Source organism: Marmota flaviventris, chromosome 1 (genome assembly GCF_047511675.1).
Source record: "Marmota flaviventris isolate mMarFla1 chromosome 1, mMarFla1.hap1, whole genome shotgun sequence".
Classification (NCBI taxonomy): Eukaryota; Metazoa; Chordata; class Mammalia; order Rodentia; family Sciuridae; genus Marmota; species Marmota flaviventris.
The window spans coordinates 182,358,638-182,373,689 of record NC_092498.1 but is presented as its reverse complement, the minus strand read 5'-3'; the positions used below and the strand labels follow the sequence as shown (position 1 = coordinate 182,373,689).

The 15,052-nt window shown below is 36.5% G+C and overlaps 1 protein-coding gene across 1 annotated transcript in view; it reads left to right on the top strand.

The window, feature by feature from the left end:
• The window catches only part of Znf385d (zinc finger protein 385D), a 282,504-nt gene that overhangs the window by 99,810 nt on the left and 167,642 nt on the right, over positions 1 to 15,052 (top strand). The window lies entirely within an intron of this gene.

Here is a 15,052-nt window from a genome sequence, read left to right as displayed (position 1 = left end):
CTCAGTGACTTGAGATCCTAGGATGAGAGAAAGGCAAGTTTCAGGCTAGCCTGTGCAACTTAGTGAGACCCTTAGTGAGTCAAAACGTAAATAAAAAGGGTTCGGAATAAAAAGGGTTTGGGATATAGCTCCATGGTAAAGCACCCTGAGTTCAGTTGCCAGTATTGCAAAAACAGAATTACACTGGCTAATCCTTAGTTGTTCATAACATTCCATGAAACCCAAGTATACGAGAAATGCTGAAGATGGAGAACAATTTCTAGTGTTGAAAAGAAGCAGACCATTGCGACCAGAGCACTGCAGGACCTGGTGGGGCAGCAGTCACAGCAGGGACACCTCAGGAAAATCCTAACTCCACTTCCAGCCTTTGGAATATTGTTTTGAATTTGGGATATTTCACTAAGATGAGCATCAGGATATTCTTGGTTCTGAATGAGTGGTCTGAATGACTTAATCTCAGTTACATGTGCAGTTCGAACAATTTTACGTGGTTAAATTATCCCCACCTTATAAAAGAAGAAATGAGGTGTAAAGTCAGTAATTAATTTGCCTGTGTTCACAAAGCTTTCTGCAGGGAAGTAACAGAACCATCATTCAGACCATGATTTTTTGATCATATAATCAGAAGAAGCTATCTGCAGAATAACTGTGAAGCAGAGACATCAACTATGTGCATTTATAGCAGGTGTTTTTTGGCAGATATTACTTGATTATATTTTGGTGTATGTGTGTGTGTGTGTGTGTGTGTGTATGTGTATATATATATATATATATATATATATATATATATATATACGCCAACATTCCCTAGTACATTCTGACTCTAGAATGCTATAGATGTTTTTATAGATGATGATCTTAGGGTCAGAGAAATAAGGTAAGTTACCTGTGCTTAGTCAGCTTGCCAGAATAGAAGCCAGTAGAAGCTGAGAGCCAGCAGACAAAAGCCTGTGGGCAAATTCAAGCTACCACCTGTTTTTATAGTAAAACTGCATTGGAACACAGCCATGCTCATCATCTTCAAACTGTTCTATGGCTGCTTTCATGCTGTAATAGCATATTTGAGCTGTTACAAGTAAAACTACGAACCCAAAATCTAAAATATTTACCTTTTGGCCTTTTTTTTTTTGAAAAATTTTTCAACTCCTGACCTAGACTAAGTCCTGGTTCCATTCTCCTTGTATAATAATAGTCTATATCAGATCATTGCTTTGCATGTTCTTAGATCTCCTGATAGCCAATTTATAGACCACTGACTGTAGCTGGTGCTCCTAATTAAACACTTCACGCTGTAGCAAGAAGCAAGCAAAGTGGTAAGCCTCACTAATCTTTGTCACAAAGGGGTTCCAAATTTCTCTGAGTTCTTCTCAGAGCTTATTGGAAGGCCATGGTATCCTGTGACTAAGAGAGTTATCACACCATGCTACTCTTTTGTACATGTCTCCTAGTAGGCTAAGTTGTAGATTCTCAGTATGCAATTACACATACCAAAGGATGCATTCACAAAATTTCTGGGACATCAGTATAGTTTTTTGGTTGGTAACCACCCATCATAACAGATAGTCTGACCTTCTGTAGGTATCATGTTTCTCAGTACCTGAAACAAAAAATACAATAGATTTGGAAAACACTAAGAATCATAGTCCTCTTTGGCTGCTATGACAAAAGATACCAAAGAGTTGGTGGGGGCCTAAACAACAGACCTATAGTTTTCATATTTCTGGAATCTGGAAACTTAGGATCCAGGTACCTGCAGAATCTGTGTCTAGGAAGGGGAGAGCCTTTTTTCTTATAGATGGCATTTTTCTCATTCATACCACAAGTGGCACAGAAAGACCCTCTTGTGCCTGTGACCTTACACAGGTACCAATCCCATTATGGCTCTATATTGTAATCTCATCTAAAACTACTTCCCTCCCAAGGGCCCCACCTCCTAATACCATCACATTAGGATTCAATTCAGCATATAAATTTGGGAAGGGGAGTTTCATAAACAGCCCATGGCAGCAAGCATCCTAATTTCAAGAGTGGTGAATCTGAGTCATTTCCTTATTTGAAGACAGACATGAGGAGTGTGAGTGGTTTGGACACCCTTTTACTCTTTTCTTTAGCCATTGCCCTGGTTTAATCAGCATGTAGTGGTGTGGGGAGCAGGGAGACAGTTGGCTTTTATTCTGTGTTTTATATACAAGATCCTGTCTTAGACTTCTATGAATATTAATCTTTGGCTACTGTTTATGCGTAATATTCAATCCAACTCCTATATGCTCAATTTATACGTGAAAACCAGTTGTGCCACAGACCAGCTGTGCTTTACAAAAGCTTGGATAAAGCATAATTATATTAGCTGTGGATTTTTTTTATTTTAAAAATGTTCATCGTTTTATTCTCCTGAAGAAAAATTCTAAACACCATGCTATTATAATTTAAAGAAAAGAAAATTGAAACCAATCATCTCAGACATAGTTTTATTATACAGTAGATAGTCCACATATCCTTTAAATCTCTCAAAAAATGATCTTTCTGTATTATTCCTCCTCCTCAGCAGCCTAAGTAAATAAAAATTTAAGTTTTTAAATTTGAAATTATCTTGGGTTTTAAAATTAGAGTTCTTCCTCCCCTTACGTAAAGTTTTTGTTTATCTCATTTCCCCAATCTTTGAAAAAAGTTTGGAATCCACTTTTTACTGTGAGAACTTTGATTTTTATCCCAGCCCCCTCAATCTTTATAATTCACACATTACACTGCTACTAGCAGGTGGAAAGTAGGCCTTCCACTTGGAACACATGCCTACACACACTTTTTTCAACTCCAATTATTCAAATAATCAAAGTAATTTACCCTAAGAGTATCCATGGGGGACTGGTTGCAGGAACCCCTGCTCCCCATGGTTATCACAATCTATTGATATTCAAGTCCCACATATAAAATGGTATAATATTTGCATATAACTTATGCACTTCCTTCTGCAAATTTTAAATCATCTCAAGATTACTTATAATACCTAATGCAATGTAAATGCTATGTAAATAGTTGTTATACTGTATTGTTTAGGGAATAATGACAAGAAAAAACTCTGTACATACTCAGTACGGATGCATTTTTATTTTTAATATTTATGATCTGAGGTGAGTTGAATTTGTGAATATGGAACCCAAAGATACAGAGAGCTGACTGCACTTACTATCTTAAATATTGGAAAAATATTTAAAAGAATTATAATTGATTGCTCTCCAGGTTCTGAAATTCTAGACTGGTCACAGATCATTGGATTAGATGTAATATGAAGTTTGCTCTTTTTGAAGTTAGAGTATGCGAGTCTGTGTTTATCTGGTAAATTTGAAAAACTGCCTTTTACATTGTGTGTCAGAATTGCCATTTCTTTATGGTTTATATCAATATATGGGTATAATTCAACTACCAGGGAAATTTCTCTAGATAAAATGTTCATGTATGATCACCCGTGGGTCATTTCTTGTCAAGTTCAAGTACACATTTGTATTTTATTATGAGTTGTTTCAGAAACTTTGAGGTTTACAAGAGATAGAAATTTTTAAAAAGGATAACTAAAATAACTTCTTCTTTGGAAAACCAGCTAAGTTCTTGATTGGAAAATGTCAAAACCAGTCCAGTATTTGAGACTTGACTTATGAGCTCATGAGTCAGGCTGCCCCAATTTTATAAATGCTGGCAGAAGACATGAGACTCCTAGGTCAGAGACAAGTGACTTTATACAGGCTTGTCAATAGGCACCTGGACATCATTTTCACATCAATTCCCTTTGTTTCCTAAATCCACAGAGTGATGCAGGAGTGAGCTCAGGGGATGATACGTGGATAGTAGGTTTGTCGCTTAGCTGGGGAACTCTGAGCTTAGAAAAGACAAGTCTTTTAAAAGAGGCTTCTAGTACACCTTCCAAATTGTGCCTCAGAGAAAGACACTGTCTGTAATGTCTGGCCAGTAAACAAATCTGTCCTCTGCCCAGAGGGAGTCACGATTTAATTTCCAAGGCTGTTTGCTATATAAACATCCTTGAAAAGATAGTCTAGAACAAAGCTGTTGAAGCCCTTTTCTTAGAAGTGCACAAACATTTAACCTTGGAGATTTGTCTCCCAATTGAATAATGCATGCTAAAATTTTGTGGTATTTGTATTTTCTTAAACATCATCTTTTTGCTTGTATTTATTCATATTTGTTAGTATGTGCAGAAAAAATGCTGGATAAAATTGTTTTCTTAATGTAATAACCAGTATTTTTTTTTTTGGCTTGGTTTCTTTTCATTTTTTTCCTGATTATTATTTGGAATTATGGATATGTTCAGTAACAGATTGGGATTGTAAAGTACAGGGAAAATGCATTAGGACTCAATTTCAGATTCAGCTTAGATCCAGTTGGTTTTAGATTTGTGTGAATAATTAGTTTCTTCAAATTTTATTTTCTCTCTAATGAAGATGCAGTTTCCCTCAACCTTCCAATACCACTGAGAATCATCTGTTGAAATTCATTTTAAAATTTAGTATCTGAGTTTTATGGGGAGAGAGTTGGAGAGGAAAGGCAGAAAAATGTGAACAACTGAAACACTTGGAGATCACATATTCTTTGAAAACCACTTTAAATTTATTCAGCCAGTATGGATTGGTATTGGTAGCCTCACAGGATCTGTTACTGAAGAGATTCCTTCAGTGTTTTGGAGCTAGACTGTCTGAGCTAGAATCCTATCCCGATGACACTACTAACTACATAGTTTAGGGCAAGTCACTTAAATTCATGTGTCTGAATTTCCTCATCTACTTGAAAGGGATAATAATAATGAATCCTTGTAGGATTGTTATGATGATTAAATTAGTTAATATGTATGAAGCCCTCTGAACAGAGATGAGTGCATGGTGGGCACTCATATACTATGACATCATTTAATTATGAGTTTTGTTTGTTTTAGAAAATGATGACATTTTCTGAATCCTTTTCATTTTACAGGAGGCAAGTCTGTCTTGTTCACTCTTACAGTATTAGGCATCCACAAAGGCCCATGCAAAAGTAGTTAGATGCTTGATCAATATTTATTACATTGGTGAATAAAAGGAGTCTGCCCTGGATACTCTTCTGCTCACATGGATATGTGTGTCTGGTTTCTATGTGTATAAAGATTAGCTTTGACTTTTAGGGAAGTGCCTCTTGATAGCACAGTTGGATGTGAAGCAAAAAAATCACAGTTTGCTTCCATTAAAATCAGAAGCTAATTGACACAAGTTACTCAGATATGTATGAATAAATTCATTTTCTAGGCTCCTATTTTAAATTCTATTTCTTCTAAATAACAATTTTTTGTCTCTGCATAAAATGAAACCCAAAAGAAAAACTTTCACAATCAAAACAAAAACAAACACTAAGCCTTCGATTGTATATTAGTCATTGTATAAAATGGAAAAATGGCAATTGTATTTTGGCAAGTACGACTCAAATTAAATTTAATACTAAAAATGTCCCAAGTGTTTTTGAAAGTAAGAAATGTATAGCCTACTGGGTTATTTATAATTTGAGCATTATGCATTTCCTTTATGATAGATTTCATGGTTTACTTTCACTTTGGAAAAGAAAAGCCACAGTTCCCTTTATTGGCTTTATTTAGCCACCAATGTCACTGGTTTAAAACATTAACAAAGATGGTATTGAAGTATAAGATCATACATTTATTATGTTAATACATTATGAATAATGCAATATGTACATTATGGAGAGAGAGTTGGAAGAAATACACTGTTTTGTACTTGATTTTTATCTTCCTCTTTAGTAGAATCATTAAAAGAATGTGATGCTAAAACCTCCACCTGTCAGAATCTTAATGACTTTATTATCTAATAACAGGATACGATTCAAAGCTTCCCCACCGAAGTCCATACAGTCCATAATTCCTTTCAGAACATTATAAATATTAGTTATTTGGCTGAAAATCTTTGTAATTCTGTAATAAGAGTTCATTCATGGTTTATCCAGGCACAGTAGCTGAATGTAACTGTATTAAGATTTTTTTTCCTGTCTCACCTATTTATCCTTTATTGCCTGTTTTATTTCATTTTATTGTTTCTTTTTCCACATTTGCATTCAGACTCTCCTTTAAAGATCCATCATTTTGACGTACACATTCATTTGACTTTGTATAATCTGAGTGCTATAGCCAGCTGTTTTTCAAGATAATTGAATGATCTGATCATGAATAGTAAAGTAAAATAAAAACATCTCCACCTCTAATGATTTAATTTTATTCTCCTAAGTACCAAAATGATTGAGTTTTTATTCCTTTTTCTGACTTTAACTGCCAGACTATGATAGCTAACACATTGACAGTTTTCTTGCTAAATCTCTACAACATACTGACATTTAGATTTTATGTATGGGTTTTGGTTTCAACCAAGTTTAAAAAATTCCATCTTAATAATATCCTTTGTTAAAAATAAATGTAGTGGGGTCAATGTATAATAATAACTTTCCTGTAAATGAATTCATCAACTTAATAAATAGATACAAGCTATTCAGTTGTTCATATTATGATATTAGACTAAGATATATAAAAAATAATTTCTTAGGTCTTCCAATTGTTTGATAACAATGTAACTGGTTCCCATTTTTACACAAAGCAATGACTTCTATTTTATTTCTTCAAACTTTGTCATATTCAATCCAACAGAGATGATGTATGCTCCACCACAAATTAGGAAGAAGCAACAGTCCGTGTTAACTGAATCTGAAAATAGATTTGTTATGTCTCCTTTCTCTGGTTTCCTTCATTAAAGAATACACTCTGTGGGTCCAATTCATATGGCGCATTATTGTTCAATCTCCCAGAGCAAAATGCTATTATATTGCTTTTTCCCCCCCTTTAACTACATTCTTTTAGAAATTAACTTAATGCATTTCATGCAGAATTGTTTTGAATTGACAAAAATCAGCATGAGAAGTAAGTAAAAATTTAATATATTTCCCAAGGGTTTAAACTAATGGTATAAACTCAGTAAATGAACAAATTAAAAAAGGCAAGTCTAAAATTGGTCATGTTTAATTAAAACCTACCAGTTTCCATTACATTACCAGTATGCCTTGCCTCTTCTCCAATATTATTTTTTTACATGATACTTAGCAAAATATGACATTAGTTTACATATTTGTTTGCTTAGTGTCTATCTCTCTACCATTAGGCATAAGCTCTTTGAGGGTAGGAATGTTGTAACTTCCTCTGTATTTGTAATTGACAGGCTCTTCCATGATTAGACTGTAATCTTGGTGAGGGAATATTTGTGACACTAGTGCCTAGAACAGTACCTGGCATGTAATTTGAATTCAATAAACATTGGCTAAATGATTGAAATCTGTCTTGGAGATCCAAAAATGGATGTATATATCATGTCAGTACACATATAAATTTGGATTTCAAATAAACTCCAAATTAATAAGGATCCACCTTTAGGAATCTGAAGGCTTAAAGGAAAGGCTTTTTGTTTGTTTGTTTGTTTGTTTCAAGAACATGGTGAAATTATGCTCTTTAAACTTTATGTTAGTGCTTATTAGGAATACCTTTTTATTTGATATCCAAATTTTGGCATCAGGAAGCTTCCCCTCTCTATCTCATATTCTGATTTAGTTTAAAAAGGAAAGAAATGAATCCAAAGATTTTTTAGAGCCAGAAATGCCTTTCAATGTGTGTCTTTAAACTGAAAACACCGAGATTCAGTAAGGCTTTAGATTGTCTAAGTCACCATGGGCTTTATGAGCAATATGTGCAATTATACCAAAAATGAAAATGCAGTGTATGTTTTTGGAAAATCCTGATTTTTGAGTTTCACCATTTACCAGCTAAATACCAGCTGAATAATGATGAGAAAATTCTTAAATTTTATGATCTTCACATTCCTTTGTGCCAAATGGGTAATAAGAATTATAAAATCTACTCCATAGTATGAGTGGGGAAAAATATATATATATGGAAGGACTTTTTCTATGGATGCTCCCAGAGAAAATATTGTAAATATGATGAATGTTTAATTACATCCTTGCAGCAAATATTGTAATGGGTTTCCTCACTCATATTTGGCAGAGCTCAGTGAAATGACATCAGAATACAGTTCCATCAAAGCAATTCTTGAGTAAGCCGGTGCAGTGTGTTCAAGTGTTTGCATCTCTTCACTTAATCCATGACTTAAGATATTTAAAATCTAGAGGAATTTGGGATATGTATTGCCTTTTAATTCCTCCTTCCTGGTAAATGTTGGAAACTTATTGAATACAGAGCTGAAAAGGTTAGGCCATGTGAGAGGTTCCCCATCCTTTGGTGGAATCTGAGTCCACCATTTTAGAAGGAAGCCTGAGAACAGAGTGGTAGAAAGGAAGGAAGGGTCCACAAGGGCAGACAGAAGTGCGCACCTGATGAAGCAGTCATTGTCACCAGTTCATGTCACTTAAGCAAATGGTCATTTTCCATGATTATGTTTCTTTCATTCTCAATGGAAAAGAGAACATGGGACATAGAACTTGGACCTTTTTTATGTTTCTTCTTGTTTAAAGAATGAACTTTCTTACTTGGCAATAAGAGAAATAGTCCTGGAGAAAAACCAGATGAAAATCAGAACTACATTTTCACAGGGTGCTGCCTGGGGAAGCCCTGACCTCTCTGCAGTGTTCTATGCAGGTGTGGCCAGAGATCTGATGATGCCATTGGTAAAAATATTATTTTCTGGGCTCTTTGACCCAAAGCAAATGTCTTTGACACACCACACATTTTAGTTATGTCTCCAGGAAAGAATGAGTGTGCAACTGTCTAAAAAGGCAGACTCATTCACCCTAGAGTTGCCTGGGAACAGACCACAAGAAAAGGACTTTGGGGACTAGGTTTGCAGCTCAGTGGTAGATCACTTGCTTTGCATGCATGAGGCACTGGGTTCAAAACTCAGCACATAAATATAAATAAAGATATTGTGTCCATTTACAACTAAAAAATATATTAAAAAAGAAAAGGAAAGGACTTTGGTCTGATTCGGTGCATTTTAGCCAACTGAACCGTACTGAATACATGTTAATTGTATTGTACAGTGCTGGTTGCCAAGGGGACGTCTTAAAAAATAATGACTGCTCCTGTCCTAAACAGATATTTCCTAGGCAAAATATGAGTGGGAAGGTCATAAAATCATGGGTTTGGAAAGAATGTGACAGGTCATGTTTGAGGACACATACTTTTATATTACCTTAGTAGGATCTTTGACCCATAACAAGTGCTTTGGAAAAACAACTCCCTCTGTTATCATTTTTAGTAGTACCACTACTCCTTCTTTTGTTTCTGTGCCAACATTGCCTGTGGTGCTTGCAACAATTCAGGTTCCATGGCTCCTCCCCAGACCCAAAGTCATAATTTTACTTCCAGGTGCTCTGTATTCTAAAGACCTCTTCCAATGCTGGCAGCCAGACACTAAGTCACAAAATGAAATTTGACAGCCACCAACACACTCACCTGCCTTTGGTACAAGGAAGCAAATCAAAACCTGGAGGAGTTGACAACTTTTTTTTTTCTTATTTTACTTTTTCTTATTTTACAAAAGGGATTATTAATATATTTGCAAAGAAAGTATTTGACATTTTTTTTGGCTTTTTTCTTTTATTGAGGTTGCCCATATGAATGATCTCAAATGGTTAGTACCCTGAAGAAAATACCTTCCCTATGATGACATAGTCTTTAGTGCCTAAAGTGGAAATAAATACCTCCTTTTTTTTTTTACTGCCAATTAAGATCTCCTCCATTAAAACCCACAGTTCTATCTCAGTGAATGCCACTGACCCTAAAAGCAGGGTTATTGCATCTGAGCAGTTAAACTGAATGGCATCTGACAAGGAAAGGCCACCTCGAAGCCCATGGAAGCCCCATGAAGACTCCTTGCCATAGACTTTTACTCAGTGCCAGCTGCAGGTTTCCTGAATGCACTGCCACCTTGGCATGCTTTTCAGACTTCTAAAAACTGGTGACCAGTCATGGAACAATAATAGCCTTTTGTCCAAGTGTCAGGGCAGAATGGAAAAAAAAAAAAAAAAAAAAAAACACTAGTTGATGTGAATAGTAAAATCTTTTCAGGTATTGCCCAGTTCCATCTTGCAAATCTGACAAAAGGGATTATTAATATATTTGCAAAGAAAGTATTTGACATTTTTTGGTCTTCTCTGCTTGTTTTCTGCATAACTCAATTTAAAATAAACTCTAGATCAGATTACATTTGTGGTACAAATAAAACTATCCCCAAATCATTGCTTGATTAAAAGGCAGTTAGATGTCTGACAGACCTCCTTGCTCATAAGTGATTGGAACTATAATAGAAATTTCCCTTCAGCTCTAGAAAAGTAGACAATTTGTGGATGATGCTTACTCTAGATGCACACATTTTGGTGGGCTGGTTCATAGGAAAACCATGTCTGCCTATAATCTCTTGTACATTGCCTAAGTCACCTGCATTTTTTAACCTTTCCTTGCAATTTTATTTTCCTCTAATTCTATTCAATTGTTTGTACTAACAGCATAGAAACCTTAATAAACAAGGAGAAGTGTAGGACTTTAGAAATGGAATGGGATGAGAAATATCAACACCTGATCTGATTGATAGGCCTGATTTTTTTCACAGCTTTGTTTCTTTTTGTCTTGTAAAAAAAAAAAAAAAAAAAAGAACTTTTCAAATTCTTCATGGAAAATGGCATACTGGGCATACTGGTTACAGGATTGTTCTTAAAAGCTTTCAGGACCCAGTGTAAGTTGGGACATGTAGATGATCTTGGAGTAAGTACACAGCCTGGGCTGAGCTTTATCTGGCATTGTACCATAGCATCTTTTCTAGATTTGACCTTCAAAAACCAATAGTAACAACCAGTATTCTCAGTTTCTCTGTCTGTCTGTCTTTCTCTCTCTCACACACACACCTTTTGAACTAGCATAGTTTACCAGTGTTCCATTCTGCCAATAGCATTGAAACATACAGGCTAGCATCTGCTATTTGTGTCACTTCATTTAAAAAAAAAATTAAAACCAAAGGACAACCCCAAAGTGGGGAAAAATAGCAATTGTAGTTATTTAGCTTTGTGAAAATAAAAATCTTCCTGAACTTTTTTTTTTTTAACCATAAAACATCAACAATCTTGTCATTAATAGATGCCACCTCCCTAATTAACATTTGCTTTTTCTTCCTAAGTCCTTCAAGATCCAGATCTTTTCAGCAGGCCTGGCAGGACCACATGTATATGCAGTGACACAATAATAATAGCCCATCAGCCTTGGCCCAGAACTCTGACAGCTACTCACTCACATCACTGTCTGATGTTAAATTCTAGACCTCTTGTCTGCTTCTCTTTCTTCCTGGTTCTCTCTCCCCATTCTGCCTCAGACATTAGTCTTAGGTTTCCTTGCACTGGCACCGGTTTGGGGCTGAAAAGTTTCTGACTTTGCACTTCCTAGCACAGCCGGGCATCTCAAGGAAAGCTGATAGTCAGTTGGGTTACCTATTGAACCTCCCTTCAGGGAATCAACTACCACAGTGTCCAAGGTTGCCTCAAGTCTGTGGTGGTGATTAAGTAATAAAACTCCCCAGGGTCTTATCAATTTGTCACAGCTGCCAGGAAATCTACTTGAAATTAGATAGAAGTCTCCCACAAGGAGCCAAAGGGAATGTCACAGATCAGAACCCAATCTTACTTCAAGAGACGACATTTTATCCACTCCAATGGATAAGACATTTTGTAACTTAGGGAAAAATGATCATCATTGAATATCTGCTTATGTCTTATGGACTTTTTGTGAAGATTGTGCTACTGTCTGTGATGTAGTTCCTGGCACAGTGGTACCTGGATCGGTTTGTTCTATAAATTCTGCCTCTGAAATAGCTTGGAGCAGTGGTGGATATAAGCTCTAGAAGCCTCATAATATGGTGCATAGAGCAAGGGCTGTGAACTCAGCAGACCTGGGGCTCCATCCCTTGGGCAATTTGCTTGACCTTGCTTGAGTTCAGTTTCCTCACTGATAAAAACAGGAATCAAATCATCTCATCAGGCAGTTGAGAATTAAATGGAGATAAAATGTGAAAAGTACCTGCCCAAGAGTAAGCTTCCAGTAAAAAAGGTGACTTTAAGAAATCTGAAAGGACAGAAAAGCAGGCAGGATAACCACAAGTTTCAACGAGTGTTTTATTTCTGTGCAGTGTGGTGGCTCACTGCATGCTACCATCGAACTCAAGATGTATGGAACTGAATTTTGGATTTTTTTTTTTTTTTTTGAGGAGTACTGGGGATTGAACTCGGGGGGCATTGGACCACTGAACCACATCCCCATACAAATTTTGTATTTTGTTTAGAGACAGGGTCTCACTAAGTTCCTTAGCGCCTGACTACATTATTGAGGCTGGCTTTGAACTTGGGAGCCTCCTGCTTCAGCCTCCTGAACTGCTGGGATTATAGGTGTGCACCACTGCACCTGGCTGAATTTTGGATTTAAATTAATTTAAATTTAAACAGTCACATTTAAACAGAGTCTGTGATTTTGGACAGCACAGGAATAGAAGCTGTGTGCCCTTTTATATGTCTTAATGGCTCTGTCATCAAAATGGATAAAAACAAGTATTTAACTCTTTGCTATGGCTAAACAGGGAACCAGTCAAGCCTCTCTTTCCTAATGAAGTCAAGTAACACTATGCTCTTGAATTGTGCCACTTTTTAAGTGAATGTGTGTTTCTATAGCTACGAGTAAAGGAATAGAAAAATGTGGCTAAGCATTCTTGTTGAAGAGGGCTGGATTCAGACTGCATTGGTGGATGGTTTTGCCACTGAAGACCTGAAAACTTTAATACAGCTGATTAAGAGACTTTCCATCTGAGTGTGCCCTACAGAAGTCTCATTTAGTCCTTCCTGGTTGTTCCTCATGTGGATCACTACATGTGCTATAAATGAGAAGGGGAACGACATGTAGGACACCTGCATCTGAAAGAATAGGAACCTTGAAAAGTCTCAGAAAGCACCTGGCCTTAAATTGGGACTCATTAGGGAGTGTTTACCCAGCTTCTTATTTATAAACCTAATTAAATGACACCTTCAGTACTTTGATTATTCAAGTCTACCACCAAATATTTTAAACTGTTTTCTAAAAAGCAATTTTGGCCTCTCGTTACATTATAACTTATTTTTACTTAAACCTGGACCCAAGAAAGTTATGTGAGAGAGGGATTTCACAAGGATTGTGAAGATATTTTCCTATGTTATGAAAATGTTCATGCCCACATGAGTGCTTAGGAAGTTCATTTTTTTATGGTGTCTCTATCCTTCCTTTCAAAGCCTGTGTTTTGGGGATTGGAGATAAAGCACAGCTGCAGGATGCTCTAAGGGAAAGGACATTTTTTTTTTTTTTTTTTACTTCGGCTCTTCAATGGAGTCCAACCTGGCTTCAACTCAGTGACAGGAAACAGTTTTGCAACCGCAGGGGGACTTCAGTTGAAATAAGATGTTCTCTCCTCCCATTTCGGAATTCAGATTGTCACTGGCCCCTGGTTTTCCGGGAATACTTAGCACCGAGCTTCTTGATGCCCTAGGTGGGTCTTGTGAGGTTGGTTGGGGTGAGTTGGTCCTGCATTGTGGGTAGTGACTCAAGGTTTCTCCATGTGGCTGACAAGCGAGCAGTCTCCCAGCTGCCTGGCTTTCTACCAGGCCAATTCTTGCCAGTAGTCATTTTAAGAACTTAAGAGTATGATTATTTCCCAGATTTCTGTTATTTTAAAAGAAACTGAATCTCTTCCAATTCAGGTAGCATATCTCTTTCATCCTTTTTATGCATCTGTCTGGCTGAAAATAGCATTGTTATTTTTATTGCAGAGCTTTTTGCAAAGAAAAGGAGTATGACTTCTTTGAATGCCAATATTTAATATTGGGCTAATTTTGTAGGTCACCCTCAAAAGCAGCCCTATGACAAGGTGTCCCTCCATGCAGAAGGAAGTGAGGTCCCCTCAGTGTTTGTAGCCAACCTGGGAAGCTCCCAGTTTGGCGGATGCAACAGCAATTTCCAGAACTCTTGTGGTGGCAATCAAGAGCAGAGTTATGAAGAAAGGCCTCTCTTAAAATAGTGCTGTTGGTTTCCACAAATTAAATAAGGTTGATTGATTGTACGTGAAGTGGCAATGAGAAGCTGAGTTGAACACTTTCTAGCATTTTCTTTACAGGTTTCATCTTGGCTAGCTCTGTGGTTCGATCCATCTAGCTCTCAGAAGACACAAACAGCCAAAAGTCATATGGAAGCCACTCCTCTCTTTCCTCAGTTGGTCTGATCATTTTAACATGTTTCTGCCTCTAACTTAAATCCCACCAGCAAGCATAATTCTGGTTTTTATCAATGTTTCATTGCTTTACACTTGGAAAAATGAATCTTCAGTATAGATAGTCATGACAAACTGGGGAGAACAGCTTAAAATCAGTATCAGTGGCCCATGTATTATAATAAGAAGCAAAGTAAATCTGCTATATATCTGTATTTGTACATATACCGTAGTAATATTTTAGGATTGTGTGCTATGTCATGGGCTTGCTTTCCCAGGCTCTTGATATTAATGTGTAATAAAAGAGTTATTTATGTAAAACATCATTTTATAATCAATGGTAAGATACTAGGAGCTTGCATGTATTAAGCACATTCTGTGTTATAGGTATTGATACCTGAATGCTTGGCCTGCATTGTCTCTTTGGATCTATGGAATGACCCAGTGGGATAGTGTTGTCCTCAAACACAGATGAGGAAAGTGATCCAAAAATCACACAGCCAGCAAAAAGCAGTGCTCTCATGTGAATGAGAGTAGTATAACATTTGAGCCGCTATTCTCAAACATCAGTGATACTGCCTCTAACTATATAAAATGGTAGTTCTTGGGAAAAAAAAAAAAAAGAAGTGTTTCATCATCACTGTGTTTCATTGACACATTGAAGAAAAGATAAAGGTTAATAAACATTTTCTTTTTCACTTGGGTGGTAGCCTTTAAAAACTATGATTTCCCCTTTGCCA